An 18,581-nucleotide genomic window follows, 5' to 3' on the forward strand; every position below is an offset into this window, starting at 1 on the left:
ACCTAATTATATGTAACCTATTCACTGTAATAATATTCTGTTTAAGACTAAAGTTTCTTATGTATGTATTTGTAATAATGAGTTGTAAATATGAAAACATTGCTGCTTTCAACAAGTAAAATATCCTCCAACAACATCTCAACTAAAATGTCACTGACAGAGGCAGAAAGATATTCTAGTCACACCTTATTTAAAAAGTGGACTGTGACAGAACATTTAGAAATAGCATCAGATATGTATCCGGAGTTGTGGGGACAGAGAGCAGGTGAGGAAGTTTATGAGAACCGCCAGCCAATTTGTGCTGGCAGAGTAGATTTTAAAAGTGGGAAGACAGGACATATGCTCCTCCGAATCAAGCCTTCTGAGAAGAAAGTCTGGCAGCTGCCAATTAACCACAGGAAAAGGGATCCCTTTGGGGATCAAAACAAAGACATTCTCTTGATAACATTTCTCCAGTTAGACTAAAATAACTAAGATTCAATTTCAGAACTAGTTTTTTTTTTTTCTTACAGTGAGATTTCTTTAACTCCTCAATTTTTCCATACCCAATTACATAGATGGTAAGTGATAGAGCAAAGATTCAAACAAAGGTCTGAATAGAAAGCCTATGCTTTTTATCACTGTTACAACCAAGCAAATGCCTGGTTGATAAAACTCACTGATATTCTGGTATTCACGTTTATATGTATTCATTTACTCAAAAATAAAAATTTTAAATCTTTCTCCACAGCTCCAAGAAGCTGTTGGATTCTTATAAAGTTAAAAAGTAATCTCTCTTGCATGTGTACATGCACACGCACGCACACACACACACAGACACACACACCCCTGCCGCATGTGGACATGACATACAAATGTCTATGTGGTACATTTAGCAGGATCCCTGCTATTGAGTTGTTTGAAGTGTACTGACAAGGCTTCAAACCGAAAGGGTTTTAATTTTAAACAAAACTGACTTCATTTTAAAGTTGACTCTGGTTAAGCTTCCTTATTTATCTCCCCCCAACCCAATTAGCTCTAGGTATGCAAAATCCTTATAGTTGCAGCAGAGAATGCCTCTTCTTATAGCTCAAAAGTCATGGAATTGAGTCTCATGTCTCTGATTTGTCTGCCCTGAACTAATCACACCCATGGAGGGTCAACCCACTCAAACCAAAAGGCCTAAAAGTGAAGGAATGACTTCCCCCAAGAAAAGTACTTTTCCTTGGTACTTTTTACTTGCACCTTTTAACAGAAGAATAATCAAGGTATACTTGGCATACTAAAACAATAGATGACCATTACAATATTGAAGAAGGTAATATGGGCTTGAATTCAAGATAACGTAAAAAAATTAATCAAAATGGGCTACACATCATGAAAGTGGACATACAAGTATGCAATAAAAGTTATTCTTGCTTGAGCTGGAAGATTACTGAAGACAACAAAAATGAATTACACTAAATAGGAATGCTACTGGTGAAGGCCTTGCGTATTCAAAAGGGAACTATTCTAAGCTTCTGTATAGGGAGGATGTAATTAAATTGATATCCAAGAGTAATTATATTGAAAAATAGGATCAGGAAACCTTGGAATATTCAGGAAGCAGAGCGAGAAAGGCAGCTAGGAAGATGATGTTATTTGAATCCAAATGCTATTGGAAGCAGAGCGAGAAAGGCAGCTAGGAAGATGTTATTTGAATCCAAATGCTATTTCAATAATGAAACCTGGGAAAGCAGCAGTATCTTTACAGATAGAAGTTCAAGGTAGAATCCTCAATCTATTCTTTTAAACAAAACTCATAAACATAACAAATATTATGAAAATAAGGAGAGGATACAAAAAATACAGTAGTCAAAGATAACCTCCAATACTGTAAGCTTGTGAAGATTCAGTCCAGTGGTAGTACAGAGTGTAAATGATGCAGAAAAGAATCTGTCGTTATCTAGAATAAGAGTCGTCATCGATTGTGGTAAGAACACTCAAAGGAATTAACTAAAAAGCCATGGGGAGCATAAGTAATTCAACAGTCCCTAGCACATAATAGATATTTGATAAAAAATAAGATATATGGATGAATGGATTGGATGCCTTTTACAAGCCATATATCATATTAAACAGAAAGTATCCAAAGATGAATAAGACACAGTCCCTGTTCTCAAAGAAATCACAATACAACTAACTTGAATAAGTAATAAGGGCAATAATTTTTTAAAATTACCATTAATTCTGGTAATGGGAGCTTCAAAAATGAAACAGAAGCCTGTAAAAAAAAGAAAAGTAGAATATACTGAGACTGAGCTTTGGGAGAAATACTCGTCCTTTTAAGGAGGAAGAGAGGAGTCAGTGATAGGGGTCAGAGTACTTAAGATCGGTAGGAAAATTTGAGGAATACAGTGTAATGAAAACCAGGACAACGATTTGTCTTAAAATGCAAAAGAGAAGCCTAGTTTATTGGAAACATGATTTGAAAGCAAAAGTACTAATGGATTGATACAATAAATGTAGAACACTCATTTCTCCAGCAATAGAGAATAAAGTAATAATTCAGATTCTGCTAGTATTTTTTTGTTAAACAAATCATTTTAAGTAAGACTGTCTGTTAGAAAGGAATTAATAGCTATAAATCAATGTTTGAATTTTCTATCTCTTCTCATTTCACAGAAGACTCAGCCTATAAAGATACCTCTAATAGTATCTTAGGTCTTAACGCAAAGGTCAAAAACACACATAAATGAACAAAAATAGTGAAGTGCTTATAATACTTATAGTGGTGGGGACTGTGGCCATCTAAAGCGAATATGTAACACTCCATTCTAGCAGCTGCCCTGCAGGAATGCAAGCTCAGTATTACGAGAATGTTTTGATCTTTTTAGAGAACCTGGAAATCCTGCCTATATGAAGTCCCCTGACTTCTTAAATACTGGCTCATTTATATGTGGACTGGCTTCACCTGCAGTTTTCATCTTTTGTTTTAAATAAATAATGAATCTTTAGTTCAACCGAAATAAAAATTGTTTTTATCCACTTTAACCACTGCATTCATCTCTCTTTTTAACTAAAACACTATGCGATAAACATAGCATTTGGCATCTCCTACACAATGCGAGAAATAAGAAACAGCAATTAACCAATTAGTACTTTATCCTTAATTCCCTAAACTAAATGTCACCTTAATACATTTTTTTCATTTCAAAGTGCTGAATACACTTTGCTCTTAAACACGAAACACAAAACATGTAAAATCCCAACAAATTCATTTAATAATGACCACATGAGTGACCAGGAATCATGGCCAAACTTGCTCCAGATAAAAATTCCACTGGTTCAGAGGTTCCTAAACTCATGTCCAAGGGTTGGCTCATTCTGTGAGTATTATCTGGAGAACTTTAAAAAAACACAGGCTGCCAAGGTCTACTGGTCTACTCCCTTGATTCCTAAAGGATGAGGCTTAGGAAAGCTGTATTTTAAATTTCTTATAGAGTCCTGACATGTAGCTGTATTTAGGAATAACTACTTATTCAGAATATTAATAAACTATAAAACTAATCTAATTTTGAACACATTAGAACTGAAAATCTGTCACTATAAATTCTACTTAGAATAATTTATTTCCTATCACTTCAGGCAATATAGTCAGACAGGTTACTCTAGTATTAGGCCTTAGATAATCTTAAAAATTAAAGTTCCAAAGGAAAGCACTAACTCAAGAATTCAACAGTCAGAACTAAAATACTGAGTTAAAATATCTTGGCAATCTAAAGTCCTTTAATAGCTCCTTAGCATGACTTACAAAACAACACCTCTCTGATACCTCTCTCCAACCATAACAGCATTCTTCCCACGCTTTAAACAGTCTCCCTCTACCCCAGGTCCTCTGCACTTACTTGGAGACTCCCCTGAGATATTCTATTGGCTTCCTCCTTAAGCATTAGATAACATGAATCCTCCCCAAATTAGATTCACCCAATCTAAACTAGCCCCAACATCCAGCTTCCCTCTACCCTTATCTATTACACTCTATTTCTTTTCCTGGTTTTCTTTTCCTCATAATGCTTATGACTATCTGAAATTATCTTATTTACTTCTTTCTTTCTTTTTTTTAAAGATTTTTTTTTTCACATGGACCATTTTTAAAGTCTTTATTGAATTTGTTACATATTGCTTCTGTTTTATGTTTTGGTTTTTTGGCCCCGAGGGATGTGGCATCTTAGCTCCCCGACCAGGGATCGAACCCGAACCCCCTGCATTGGAAGGCAAAGTCTTAACCACTAGACTACCAGGGAAGTCCCTCATTTACTTATTTCTTTAGGACTTATGTTCCATGTGAGCAGGGACACTGTTTTCCTTGTTCACTAGAATGTTATCTGAGATATAGTAAGTGCTCAATATGTATGTAATTGTTGAATGAACAGAAAAACATACAAAACCCTCCAATTTGACTTCTAACTTAAATGTGCACATAGATAAACCTCCATGAAGACAATAAAATGTTTTATACAATTTTTAGTACTAAACAAGATTAAAACAGGAAATTTCCCCTAGCTTCCTCTACCTTCCTCCTCTGAGCTCCCTTCCTCCAGAAACGTCATTCCCCTGTACCCTTGTGGTCAAGTAATTTTGACTTGAGACAGGTAAGCCTAAGAGCCTCCGAAACCAACTCTAATGACACTGAGAGTTGCAAGCAAGTACATTCTTACAATCCTAGCAAAACTCAAAAGATATAAAATTTGTCTCAACTATGTGTCATTCAGGGAAGACTACCTCAGATCTCAGAGTGATTTGTCTACCCAGGAAATAAGTACACTCTGGATCCGATGAGAGCTGAAGGATGAACAGAGGTAAATTAGAAAGAAGGGGAACAGTGAAGGAAGGGATAGAGTGGTTTTCTTGATAGAAGACTACTTTATGCAAAGGGCACTTTTTTCTTCAAGGAGTTCACCATCTAAATTGCATTATTAAATAGCATGAGAAACAATACGAATAGCAACATAATAATGTGCACTATAAATACATAGAAACAGCAGGAGCAGAGTTTTAAATATAAATTTGATAAATTTAATAAAGTAGGATGATACTATTTTTACATAGTTTGCAGCCCAAGATTCAAATGCTGAAAAGGGAACTAATCTGGGAATGAAGAAACACTTTCAGAAAAACTTTACTACCTTGAACAATGCCTTAAAAAATTTTTTTTTAATTCAACATTAATTCTTGAAAATATTCTTGGTAAAGAAATATTAGAAAAATACTTCCCTAACATGGTAAAAGCTATTAAAAACTCAATGATTATTACATACCTCTAAGTGAAACACCTGAGATGCTTCTATTATAGCCAGTTATAGGACATTACTGAGGAAGTTAAAAAAATTAATATTGCAGTTATATGATTAAAGAGGAGTGAGGAAGGAAAAGAGAAATGAAATACAAATATTGATTTAAAAATTATCCTTATTTGTAGATCATATGATTGCTTATCTAAAAAAACACAAGCAGAGACTGCCCTGGTATTCCAGGGGTAAAGAATCCACCTTCCAGTGCAGGGGACGTGGGTTCTATCCCTGGTGGGGGAACTAAGATCCCACATGCTGCGGGGCAACTAAGCCCACGCACCACAACTAGAGAGCCCGCGTGCCACAAACTACAGAGCTCACATGCCACAACTAGAGAGAAGCCTGAGCGCCACAACTACAGAGAAGCCAGCACACCACAACGAAGAGCTCACATGCCACAATGAAAGATCCCGCATGCCACAATGAAGATCTCATGTGTCGCAAATAAGACCCGACACAGCCCACCCCTCCAAAAAAACAGGCAAATTTATTAGAAAAATAAGGAAGACCTTCTGTTTCCAGAACAGCCCATAAGAAGCTTGGAAGCCACCAATCTATGCTAACAACAAGTAAAAAGCTGAACAAACTTAAAAATCAACAACACTTCTTAGGTCCATAAGAGAAGTGAGGTCACAGGGCAAACCACGGCCCCCAAACTTGGAAAGCCAGGCAGATGAATACAGAGAATGACAATTTATTGGAACAGAAACGCAAGAGCAGAGAGCTCTTTGGGAAACAGTGCTGGGGTAGGGGAACCTAAGCTATAATTGATGAACTGCTGGAGGCTCAGTGTGGACAATTCTGAGATTAAAAACTCCGAGGGGACCCAGTCATCGAAATGCCCCCCCACTTTTGTGAGTTTTACCTCTTGGTACTCTACCAATTCCTCACAGTGAATATGAGAGAAAAATCCCCTCATATTTCTAGAAGGGGGAAAGGAAGCATTTTGAAATACATGGAGCACACTGTTCTTAACAAAGTTTGCCCTTGGGAGAAATTATTTAACCAGAGTCTAACCTCCTCAAGTTGTATCAGAACCTAACTGACCTAAGGGAAGGTAAATAAATACCCAGCTACAGCCCACTCCAGCCATCTTGTCCTACCTAAGAGGGGTGAGGGAGAAACAAAGAAGCATTTGAGAAGTTCACAGTCCAGAGACACAGGATCACAAAGACTAAGTTCTGGAGACCAAATGTTCAGCAATGTTATTATAATTAACAATACTGTATTATACACTTGAAGTTTGCTAACAGGGTACATTTTAACTGTTTTTACCACCAAAAAGAAAAAAGAAAGAAAAATAAAAAAGATAACTATATGCTGTGATAAATATGTTAATTACACTGACTGTGGTGATTATTTCATAATATATGTGAATATCAACACCAAACTGTACATCTTAAGTATAACCAATTTTTATTTGTCAATTATAACTCATTAAAGCTGGAGGAAAAGAAGACCTAATAATGGAACTATAAAACACTTCCCTACCCCCCTCACATTTTACCACCGCATTATTAAAGGCCTATTTACAGCAGTTCCTTTCAGCCAATACATCATGTCCGGCTATCAAGAAAAAATTACAAGGCATACTAAAAGGTAACAAACACAATTTAAAGAGACAGAGCATCAGAACCAGACTCAGATATGACAGAGATGTTGGCATTATCAACCCAAGAATTTAAAACAACTGTGATTAATACGCTACACCATCAAGAGTAATCCCTAATGTAAACTATGGACTCTGAGTAATAATGATATATCATCAACATAGATTCATCAACTGTAACAAATGTACCATTCTAGTGGGGGATGTTGACGGTGGTAGCAGATAGGCATGTGTTTGCACAGGCAGTATGTGGGAAATCTGTACCTTCCACTCAATTTTGCTGTGAACCTAAAACTTCTCTACAAAAATAAAGTCTGTTAAAAAAAAAAAAAAAGAAGTGCAGTGTAGCAGTTGGATATAAGAAATAATTAAAAAATTAACTGGCTTTCTTATTTACCAGTGAATTAAGAAATTACAATACAAAAAGACCCAATCTACAATAAAAAAATATAAAATTACTAAACTAAAATGTGTAGGATCAATATAAAGAAATCTGTAAAACTTTAATGAAGAGGATAAAGGACCTGAGTGAATAAAAGGACATTTTACTGTATATTTTCTAAAGATGATAATTCTATGTAAATTCTGTTTATTTGTTGGAAATTCAGTTTAAAATATCAGTGGACTTTTTTGGGGAAAAAGAAGGTAACAACAAAAAAAAAGTGTCTAAGTATATTTAGAAGCCAAGAACATTTGAGTGATCTTTTAAAAACATAAGTCAGGTCACATGACTCTTGCTCAAAACCCTGCAAGAACTACATATTTCATTCATGATAAGAGGCTAAGCCCTAAGACTCAGTTTTAGAGAAATAAAAAGATAAAATGTGAATAATACACCTTAAAAAAAAAACCTGGAAAACTTCACAACATGATGTCATCACGGCTATCCCTTAGTAGCAGAGTTAGAGGTTACCTTTATTCTCTTCCTTTATAATCACAAAAACAATAAAAGTACCAAAATGAAACAAAGCAATTCAAGGTCTAATAATAAACATTTAATAGCAAACATTTACGTAGATCTTACCATATGCCTAATCTATTTGGGACTTACCTTTAATCCTGATGATAACCCTGCAAAATGGTGTTATTCTATATTACAGATAAGGAAACTAAAGTTTCAAGAGGTTAAGTAACTTACGTCCTTTGGAAGTGACTGAGCAAGGATTTAAAACCCATGCTGTTCTAGTTCTGCTCCACAACTTATAGCTGTGACTAGAAAGTAAAAAAAAAATTCGCTCTTTACCTCCAGCTTCATTTATGTAAAAGTAAGAATAGTATTTGGAAAAAATATTCTTTATCAGTTATATTTTCCATTTTTCTACAATTTTATAAGTCTAAATATAAGGTCAGAGCATCTACTTAAAAAAATGATTCCACAATCATGACTCCCCCTTCTGCAGAGAAACAAGTCTCAAATCTGTAATCCTAATTTCACAAAGTAACCATGTCCACCCTGACAACATACCCTTTATATAAAGCCCAATACCACTCCATCCCCTGACCCCAAAAATGTTCAGCAACCTAGTATACCTCATGGAAATCCACTAAAACTTAGGAGATGCTTTTCAATTATGAGCAACATTGGATTTAAATCAGCATCGTGGTCCTCATACACAGTAGTTTAAAAAACAAAACAAAAACAGCATGCCAGTAAGGCTCCTACCAACCTACAAGCCACGGTCCTCATGTGAAATTAAAAACAGGGAATGGTGAAATAAAACAACCATCGCCAAACTTTAATCATCAAGTTAAACAACCATCGCCAAATTTTAATCAACAAACAAATTATAATCTATAAACTTTCATTTTAAAATCTGTAATAAGAGTATAGTTAAGATATAGAGAATATATTTCTCATTAGTATTAGGAAATAGGCATAGATAAGAATTTTCAAGTGTTTCTAATATCCAAAAACTCAAACCAGTCTAATACCACTTATCTATCTAGGTCAGCAGCTTTTATATCAGACACAGCTTGAGCAGAATAAGGACTGCTTAATGAACATATAGTAAAATCACACCTATTTCCAAAAAGATGTATACATGGGAACATGTATGATCTCAGTAATGCTGGCGAAAGCATCAAGGAGTGAAAGCTTTTTCATTCCACAGATAAAATTCATATAGATATTCCACAGATAAATTTAAAACAGCCACAAAAACATACTTTCTTTGCCCTATAAGAGCGCACAGCATCTACTAAAGAGGAAGGTATGTTGAAATGGGTAGGAACTTTACATTTAAAATTTTCAGGAACTTCCTATAAGTGAACATGAATTGAGTATGTGTGCTTTCCTTTAAACCAAAAGATTAACAGATGATTTTTTCTTCATCCATACATCTCAAACTGTGAGGTACTTCTCCAAAGGTATGCATTTTATTTTTATACAGAAAAATGTGCATTTTTCAGAAGGTGGAAACTTCAAATCAGAGTGGTGTACTAAGCGTATAAAAATTAAAAAGCATAGAACTTTTAAGCAGTTATAAGGAACCTGAAAGACATAGACTAATACAACACACAACACAGGTTAAAGAAAAGATGCGTTTTGAAAAGATCCACACTGATGATCATAATTCTTTTTAACTCAGTTTGAAAATAACAAGTTGAGAAACTCCCAACTTCACGAGACAGTCCATTCCATTAGCCAACTCATATCATTAGGAAGTTGTCTTTTTCATAAAACAAAAATTTACATCCCCACCCTTTAACCTCCACCTGGTTTTATTCTCAGGAATAAGAGAATCTAAGTTTACTCCAAATATTTTATGAGGTTTTTAATCATCTGGAGATAGCTAACATTTTTTTGCTGATCAACTCTTCCCAAGCTCAACATGACAAGTTCCTATGACTCTTCCTCATCTAACCTAGTTTCGAAATATCTCATCATACTGGTAGATTATGAATTTGTCACAATGGCTATGTGTGTGTGGGAAAAGAATAAATAACAACTTTTTAGATATGGATGTTAGGTGATGGGCTAAGCTCACTCACTAGGCAAAGCAGTTCACTGCTTTCTCCTTCAATGTGCCATCCAATTTACAGCCACATTCCTGAATGATGGTCAAGAGCTCACATTCTAAGTAGTCCTTTTAGTTGTAAGAGATGCTAAATAATTTGCACTTACTCGTTCTCGTTTGGTTTTGCAAACAGTTGGTTTTGCTTACAAAAGAAAATGTAGTTTGCTGGTCCACATACAGATTCATTAACTTCCTGAATACAGTGCCCAACCAAATGTCCTAAATAACTGAGGCTAAAATATCACATTTTTCATCTCATCTATTTTTAGATAAAATAGATTTAGTAGCCTAACTCAACTATAATTACCATCACAAAAACAATAATGGATTTTTTTTAAAAACCTGGGACAAAGACAGTCGATTAACAGTGATTAACGTTGGATGATAAGAATCTACATGACCGTTACCTTCTTTGCATCTTTTACTTTTCTAAAAATTAAATAAACAACTCACCCACAAGCTAAATAAACTATTTCTTACCAAGATCCTGCTGACTAGCATAAGGATGTGAACTGTTCTTTCAGAGATGCTTTTTCATTTACCTGTTGTTCCTATTAATGAAGATATTCTGATTAAAATCCCTTTAAAAAGGCAAATCAGATATTTCTCTTCCAACTTATATTAGCTATATTTTAGGCATTACTGTTGATTACTGGTATCAATGATTCCTAAAACTAAAGAAGAGGATGACATCCCTAAAAAAATTATTTCCCTTTACAGATATTGGGGAAAAAAATCTACGGTGGAAAAAACACAGCATTAACAGTCAAAAATCAAAGTTTCCACTGAGACTGATAAAATGCAACTGTAACATTTTGGGCAAACTATTTTATCATTCCAGGCCTTAATACCCTCATCCAAAACACTTAAAGAGACAAGATGCTATTTAATCGAAATCCTTTCTCATTCTAAATTTCTTTGATTCCATGAACTATCCAAGACGTGTAAAACTATCCCAGGTAGTCCATCATAAATATTTGTCAATTAATACTTAGTATTTATTCTACAGTATGAACTTTTAAAGTTTCTTTGCAACGTATTAGTTACTTCTACTACTACTACTACTATTAATAGCTAACACTTCAGTACTTGCTATTTACACAGTTCAATGTTTTACATGGATTACATTTAATCCTCACAATAGTCTTCCAAAACATATAATTATTATCCTCATTTTACAGACATGATTTACAAAAGTCCAAGATCACAAAACTGGTAAGTGACAGAACTAGGCTTCCAATCTTGGCAGAATGAACTCAAAATCCCCCATGGAGGTATACAGAATAAACTTGTTCATCAAACCCTCAACATGACAACTAACAGACACTCTGAAAGAGCGTGAATACATATATAACAGAAACAGTACTGCACACAGTAGGCAGTATAAAACTTGGATTTAAAACCACTTTATAATACTTATTAAACTTTATGATCTTAGGCAAATCACTTAAGTCTCTTTGCTTACATGGAATATGGGAAAAATAGTATCGACTCAAGAAGCTACTGTAAGAATTAAAAGCGACAACATAAAATGTTTACGTAAGTGTGTTTAGCAAACAGATATCATATATGGTTGCATAATATTACTAAATTAAGTGGCAATGTGTTAAAAGGAGGCACATAAATATTATATATTAATCTAAATACTATATATTCATTTAGCATAATTTATATATAATATATAAATCAGCCATTTGGATTCATGGATAATGAATCAACTTATTTTTCTTCAGCTAAGACAGCAAAAGAGATGATTTATTGTACACGTTACATTCTCAGCCACAACTGAGAACAGAACTAGTCCAGAACATCACAGGTCCAGGGCAAAGGACCAAAAGGGGACCATTTTGATACGAGCAAGGTGGGTCTCTCGAAGGTGGGTGAAGCGATCGTAATGGCCATGGATGTTCCAGATTCGTTGAGACATCTTCTAGACAGGAGGCAGGCAGTCTGACAATTTGCACCAGCTTGCCTGGCCCCTGGCTGCCCTTTGTTTCTGTTCCCGTGGCCTCCACGGGTACGAGTTTACTTGGACCTCTGCCTCACCTTTCTTCTTTTGCGCTTCAGCCTGCACATGCGTTTCTTCCTCCACTTTGCTCTCATGGGGCGGAGGTTTCTCAGAAGATGGCGCTAAGGCTGAGAGCCATGGATAATTAATCAATTTACAATAGCCATACCACCTACCTCAACCCCTTAACTATTGAGGGGAAAAAAAAATGCCACATAGTAAACATTCTCAGCACAATGTCCTCCCAAAACATATATTCAGATACTACCAATGTCTAGCATACTGCCTTAACCATAGCAAGAATATAATATTTTTGGGACTGTAATGACTACTTTATGTTTTGAAACAGCTATACCTATTATAATGTTTAATAATTTTCTTGAATATTACGAACTAAAGTGTGCCCTGTCCGTGCCAGGAAAGACAAATAACAGAATTAACAGAAAAGACAAATGTAAGGAAGGAATTACAGTGATATAGGAGAGTAAGTAGAAAGAACCCGGACTTTGGACAGAGAAGGCCTGAGTTTATGTCCCAACTATATCTCTTTTACCTGGCTGTTATGAACAAGACTTTTAACTTTCAGCTTAGTTTTCTTCATCTGTAAAATGGGGTTAGTACCACCAGCATCACCCTAATGCCAATAAGCACACCTACCACTCAGATAATAGTTTCTAAATATAATTCTCCAATAAAAGAAACCAGAGTTCCTTGGATAAATAGGATGACTCTACAGCTGTGACAGGGAAAATACGAAATGAGCCTAGAACATCTTGTGAAGCCAAAAAGGAAGTGCTCATCTGCAGTCAATTAAGCCAACCGCGCCCTTTTCCCCATGGGGGCCCCGTGTGCAATGGCTGCAAACAGCAGCCTCCTCGGTAGTGTATGCAGCCTGTTGCCTCTATGGGTTGCCCAAACGGACCTTGGAGACAGCCCTTTCCAGTGGCCATTCATGACTGGCATGCTGTCCCTATCTAGGCTCCAGACAGGTGTTCATGGTGCCTTTGGAAAGCCCCAGGGCACAGGGGCCAGGGTCCTCATTGGCCAAGTCATCGTGTCCCTCCGCACCAAGCTGCAGAGCAAGGAGCATGTGATTGAGGCCTTCTGCAGGGCCAAGTTCAAGTTCCCTGGCTGCCAGAAGATCCATATCTCCAAGAAGTAGGGATTTACTAAGTTGACTGCAGATGAATTTGAAAACAGGGTAGCAGAAAAGTGGCTCATCCCGGATGGGTGTGGGGTCAAATACATGCCTAATTGTGGCCCCTGGACAAATGGTGGGCCCTGCATTCATGACAGCCTTAACAGTGTCCCCTCCTTGCTCATGCCCACCAATAAATCCTACTTCCCTGTCAAAAAACAAAAAAAAAATTTTAAACAAACGGAAAACAAAAAGGAAGTGCTCAAAAAACGAAGGAACATGTCAAAAGGCACAGAAGCCAACTTGATGGGGCTCCCAATGGCCAAATCTGGGACAACAGAGCATCAAAATAATGACAGCAATGGACTATTGTCCATACTAATAGAAATAAATAATAAATAAATAAATGGTGGGGAGAAGAGAAAGCTTATCTATAGAATTCCAATTAATAAAGATGAAAGGAATAATGGAAACAAAATCACCAATTTGGCAAACATCACAATATTTGTTATAGACAAGACTCATAAACAGACATTAAAAATAGTGAGCAAATGTATAATAGGAAACATGATATTTACATAATCTCAAAGTATCACCCCCCAGAAGATGCTTATTACATAAAGGATCTACCATGTGAGAAACTGGCAGGCATCATCTTAACCAAATGATCAAATTTCGTATCATCATATGGGATATATCACCATCACAGACCTCCTAAAGCATGAGGACACCTTCACTCTATAGTACTGTTGCCCACAATGTTTAACTTCAATTTAATCAAGACTGAGCATCAAATGCAAACTGAAGAACATTCCATAAAATACCTGGCCAGTACTCTTCAAAAAAGTTTCAAAATTATGAAAGAAACACCGAAGAGCTATTCCAGATTAAAGGAGGCTAAGGAGACATGAATACTTAATACAATATGCAAAGTTGGATTGTATCCTGAACTAGAAAAAGGACATTATGGAACTGATGAAAGTTGAAGTAAGGTCAGTAGATAATATTACATCGATGTTAATTTCCTGATTTGGCTATGTAAGATACTAAAATTTTGGGAAGCCAGTTGAAGAATATATGGATATTCTTTGGATATTTTTTCCTACTTTTTTGTAGGAAAAAATTCTTTTGTAGGTCTAAAATTATTTCAAAGTGAGATTATATAAACACACATGAATTTCTGAAGAAACACAGCAATGTGAGGAAGACTAGCTTATACTTGTTTTACCAATAACTGCCACATATCTTTGAGCAGCTCTTTAGTATATAATAGTGAAAAAATTCTCAAGATTATGCAGGCTGGTAAGAGGCAATGACAGACCTACATATTCATGTAATCCCTTCAGTGCTTCTACCTTGACATCTCTGCCCATAAAATCTCCAATTTTTAATACAAATAATTAAGAGGAAACAGAGAAAAATTACAGTAGGTTCACGACAAGTTATGTGAGGAGTTTGGAACCACAACTGTATACTTCACCTAAAATGCCCCTTAGTCTTCCTATCAGAAATTTAGGCAGTCTGAACCATTTATCTGTCTTTGAACGACATATCTCATGCTCTTACACTAAAGCCTGACCCAACTGGGCTAAACAATTACAAATTACTCATTTCAAAGCTCTTGCTAGTCAGACATGATTTTTTAAAAAGAAAAGACTAAAATCATTCACATCTTATAAATAAACGTTAATATACAGAACTTTATAATATATAAAGTCTAAAGTTATAAAAAGACTGAGTTCACAGTAATCATCTACCCTTAGCTCTAAGTTGTTAAGACACTAAATCTTTTGCCTCTCTTACACAATCTATCCTACTTCAAAGTGAACTGAAAGACAAGACTATAGCTACTTTGTCAGATCACAAGACTACTGAACTATACACCAAGTTACACATAACATGTAAACATGTCTCTTCAAAATGAAGTAATTTTTACTTTCAATGTTTTTCCTCACTCTTCTGGGACAACTGTATTTTCCCCTAGCAGAGAATCAAGTCCTTCATTACCAAAGAACCAATCATGTATTTCTAAAAGCAGATTGAGAACTCTGTGAAGGCAAAGACCCAGATTTTACTCATCTACATCCCCAAAGCCTACAGGCTTAACACCTGGGATCTCAAAAAGGTTAGTTTCCAATCCTTTCTCTGGCATATAAGAAAGGCTCAATAAACATTTATTGTAGCTGTTTCATTCAGTATCAACACTAATGACTGTGCCAAACCTAAGAGCAATGTAAAATCCAGAAGAAGGACTAAATTTGACTAATAAGCAATGCTGCAACATTCTGATCTCCATCTGTTTGGCTGCTTGTATCAGCCTACCACTCCAACACACGTGTGATTGATCCTTTAGGGCCCACTGCACCGAAAACATTTAACTACCACTAAATGTGCAGCGCACACATAACAGATTTGAATTAACAGACTTTTCTTTACTGAAACAGTTCTAAATACTATTTTTACAGAACCTAAACACTTTAACATCTGCGGTTTAGATAATACCCTACTTTGGCAAGATATATGGATAATTAGGTGTATATTATTGGGTCAAGAATTTTGTCATTCAACATTAAGCAAATAACTTCTCATCTATCACTACAATTTGAATTTTAAAATAACACTTCATCTTAACTCAGTACCTAAAAGGTAAAACAAAAAACAAAACATCTACCAAGCATCCAGCAGATTACGAAGATGATTGGCTTAATAAATAAACTACCTCAAGAACAATACCTACAAATGTTAAAGGAAAAAATTTCATTCAGTACAAGAGATGTACATACAAAAGCCTATGTGGAGATGAGTATACATTCATGTCCACGCCAGAATTTTTTTTAACTACTTAATAGATTAAAAAGATTCTATTAAAAAATAAAGAATTAACTTTAAATAAAATTATACAGTGAAATAAAGTACACTAAACTGTTTCACATTTTAATATTTAAAAAGAGAAAATGTGAATAAGATTACCCTGAAAATATGAAATATATAGGAGATTATGTCAAATTACAAAATACTAGAGCCAAAAATGCTAGATATCATCTGAGCCATCTTACTTGTTCTAGGAAACTCAGGTTTTCTAAGAAATTGCTTTTTAAAGGAAGACTATACAATGGACAATACACAATAATATAAGGAAAGAATAACAAACACTCACTATCACAAGCACATAAAGGCCAAGAAATTGATGGGGACAGGGGAAAAAAGGAAAGAGGTGAATGCACAGATATGCATTTGGAGAGGTAAAATATCACAACATTTCAGAGGCTGGACTCTGCATCCCGACCTAACCAAGCTTGAATCCTAACAGTCATTTACTAACTAACCTCATCATGCCTCAATTTCCTCATCTATAAAATGGATGTAACAGTACCCAATAGAGTGGTTGTGGGATTTTAAGAATTTATTAATTCATATAAGCACTGAGAACAGTGTCTGGCACATAGTAAGCAATCAAAAAATTTTAGCAAATGTCATTATCTGCTATAAAAATACAGTTTTTATACCCATTCTCTTACATTGCCAGTAGGAGTACAAATTGGAACTATGCGGGGACACAGTTTGGCATTACCTTATAAACTTGAAAATTTACAACATAACTTAAATCCAACTATTTTACTCCTAAATATATATTAAAGAGAACCTTTAGCATATATGCATCAGAAGCATATTACAAACATGTTCACAGTGGTAATGTTCATGATAGGAAATAACTGAAAATAACTCAAATATCCTTAGACAACAGATTGTCTATATTGTGGTAATGTCACACAATGGAATCTTATACGTCAGGGCAAATGAACAAAAAACTATAGCAAAAAGAATGGACACATCTTACTATTACTGAGTGTAAAAAAAAAAATCAAGTTCAGGAGTTGATATTTACATAAGTATATTCCTTTTAGAGAGTTCAAATATATATGGTAAAGTTTTTTTAATAGGAAATAAATGGTAAATACACAACTCAGGATAGAGTAACCTCTAAGAAGAGATAAAAGGAATATAACAGAAGCACAATAGGTACATTTTAGTAATCATCACTGTCCTGATTCTTGGATTGTACTGTGAGTGGGTATTTGTCAATTAAATAAAAAAGTAAAATTACTAGACTACAGAGGTCCATATATAGACCAATGATGACAGTATGAACCAAGACAATGATTAGTCTAATTCTGTGCACCAAAGGTTTTTTAAAAAAGAATTGAGAGTTAATTGTAACCTGCTTTGGAATGAAGGGTCAAATGACATAATTCATGTTTGACACGCAGCAAAATGCTTAATACACATTAGCTACTATCTAAAATGGTATAATTTATTACAGAATAAAACACATTTTAAGATTTAAAATCTCTTCTCACTCTAAACCAACCTCTTTCCCACCTCCTAAAGCAGAAACCATCCCTAAAAAAGACAGAGACCTGCTCAGCAAACTAGTGGCACAGCAGGGCTCCTGATTCCCTACCAATCCAATTCTCCTTCCACTAGATCAGTATGTCACAAACTCAATTTTGTTTTGATAGTCATGACCTTCGTTACTTTTTTGCTTTATATGTGTACCATATATATCATCCAAAAAATGTTGTTCCTAAAAGGAAAGGTTTTAATCACAACAGCCAATTAAAAAAAAAAAACTATCACAAGCCATAAATAGATGGTACCCATAAAATTTAATATAGTAAAAGCCAAACAGTATTGGCTTATCTACCAGAGACTGAGGTTGACATCACTCCTTCCTTATTAAAAAACAACAACAGGGCTTCCCTGGTGGCGCAGTGGTTGAGAGTCCGCCTGCCGATGCAGGGGACGCGGGTTCGTGCTCCGGTCTGGGAAGATCCCACATACCGCAGAGCAGCTAGGCCCGTGAGCCATGGCCGCTGAGCCTACGCGTCCAGAGCCTGTGCTCCGCAACGGGAGAGGCCACGACAGTAAGAGGCCCGCGTACCGCCAAAACAAACAAACAAAAAAAAAAAACAACAAACATGCAAAAAATAAAATTTAATTTAATTAAGATGCAAAACGTATTGAGAAAGGAGTAACTTGTCAATTTAATGCCACATCTGTGAAACAATTGAAATTACCTTACATACCAGGGGCAAGTTCCATACTTTGGAAAATGCTGCACTTCCTCTAGCTATCCCCCTATTTAAAAGATTAGAATTTTTTTCAACAAACTGGCTAAGATTGAATAGAGACCATGTCATTGGTTTCAAAAATTTGCTGGGACTGAAGGGTTAGAAACACTCAGGATATGCACTATCTGATAAAGGAATCATTAGCATGTGGCAATTTAAATTAAAATTTTAGCTCCTCAGTCCTTCAAGCCACATTTCAAGTACTCATAAGCCAAACAGCCACACAGGAGCATCATACTGGACAGCACAAACAGAACATTTCCTTCACCACAGAAACTTCTATTGGAAACACTGCTTTAGATTCTCAAAGAACTCCGATAAGGCCCAAACGGTAGCAAATGGAAATAAGGAAAATTTCAGCAGAG

General features: G+C 35.5%; 1 protein-coding gene and 1 non-coding gene across 3 annotated transcripts in view; one reads left to right on the forward strand and one right to left on the reverse strand.

Annotated features, from left to right (window-relative positions):
* SPRED1 (sprouty related EVH1 domain containing 1) overlaps positions 1 to 18,581 on the reverse strand; it is a 116,333-nt gene that overhangs the window by 84,172 nt on the left and 13,580 nt on the right. The window lies entirely within an intron of this gene.
* On the forward strand, positions 12,747 to 12,881 carry LOC112391301 (small nucleolar RNA SNORA70). The gene has a single exon (XR_003001465.1). It is a non-coding gene; the product is annotated as a small nucleolar RNA SNORA70 (small nucleolar RNA).

This window comes from Neophocaena asiaeorientalis, unplaced genomic scaffold (assembly GCF_003031525.2).
Source record: "Neophocaena asiaeorientalis asiaeorientalis breed wild unplaced genomic scaffold, Neophocaena_asiaeorientalis_V1.1 scaffold119, whole genome shotgun sequence".
Lineage (NCBI taxonomy): Eukaryota > Metazoa > Chordata > Mammalia > Artiodactyla > Phocoenidae > Neophocaena > Neophocaena asiaeorientalis.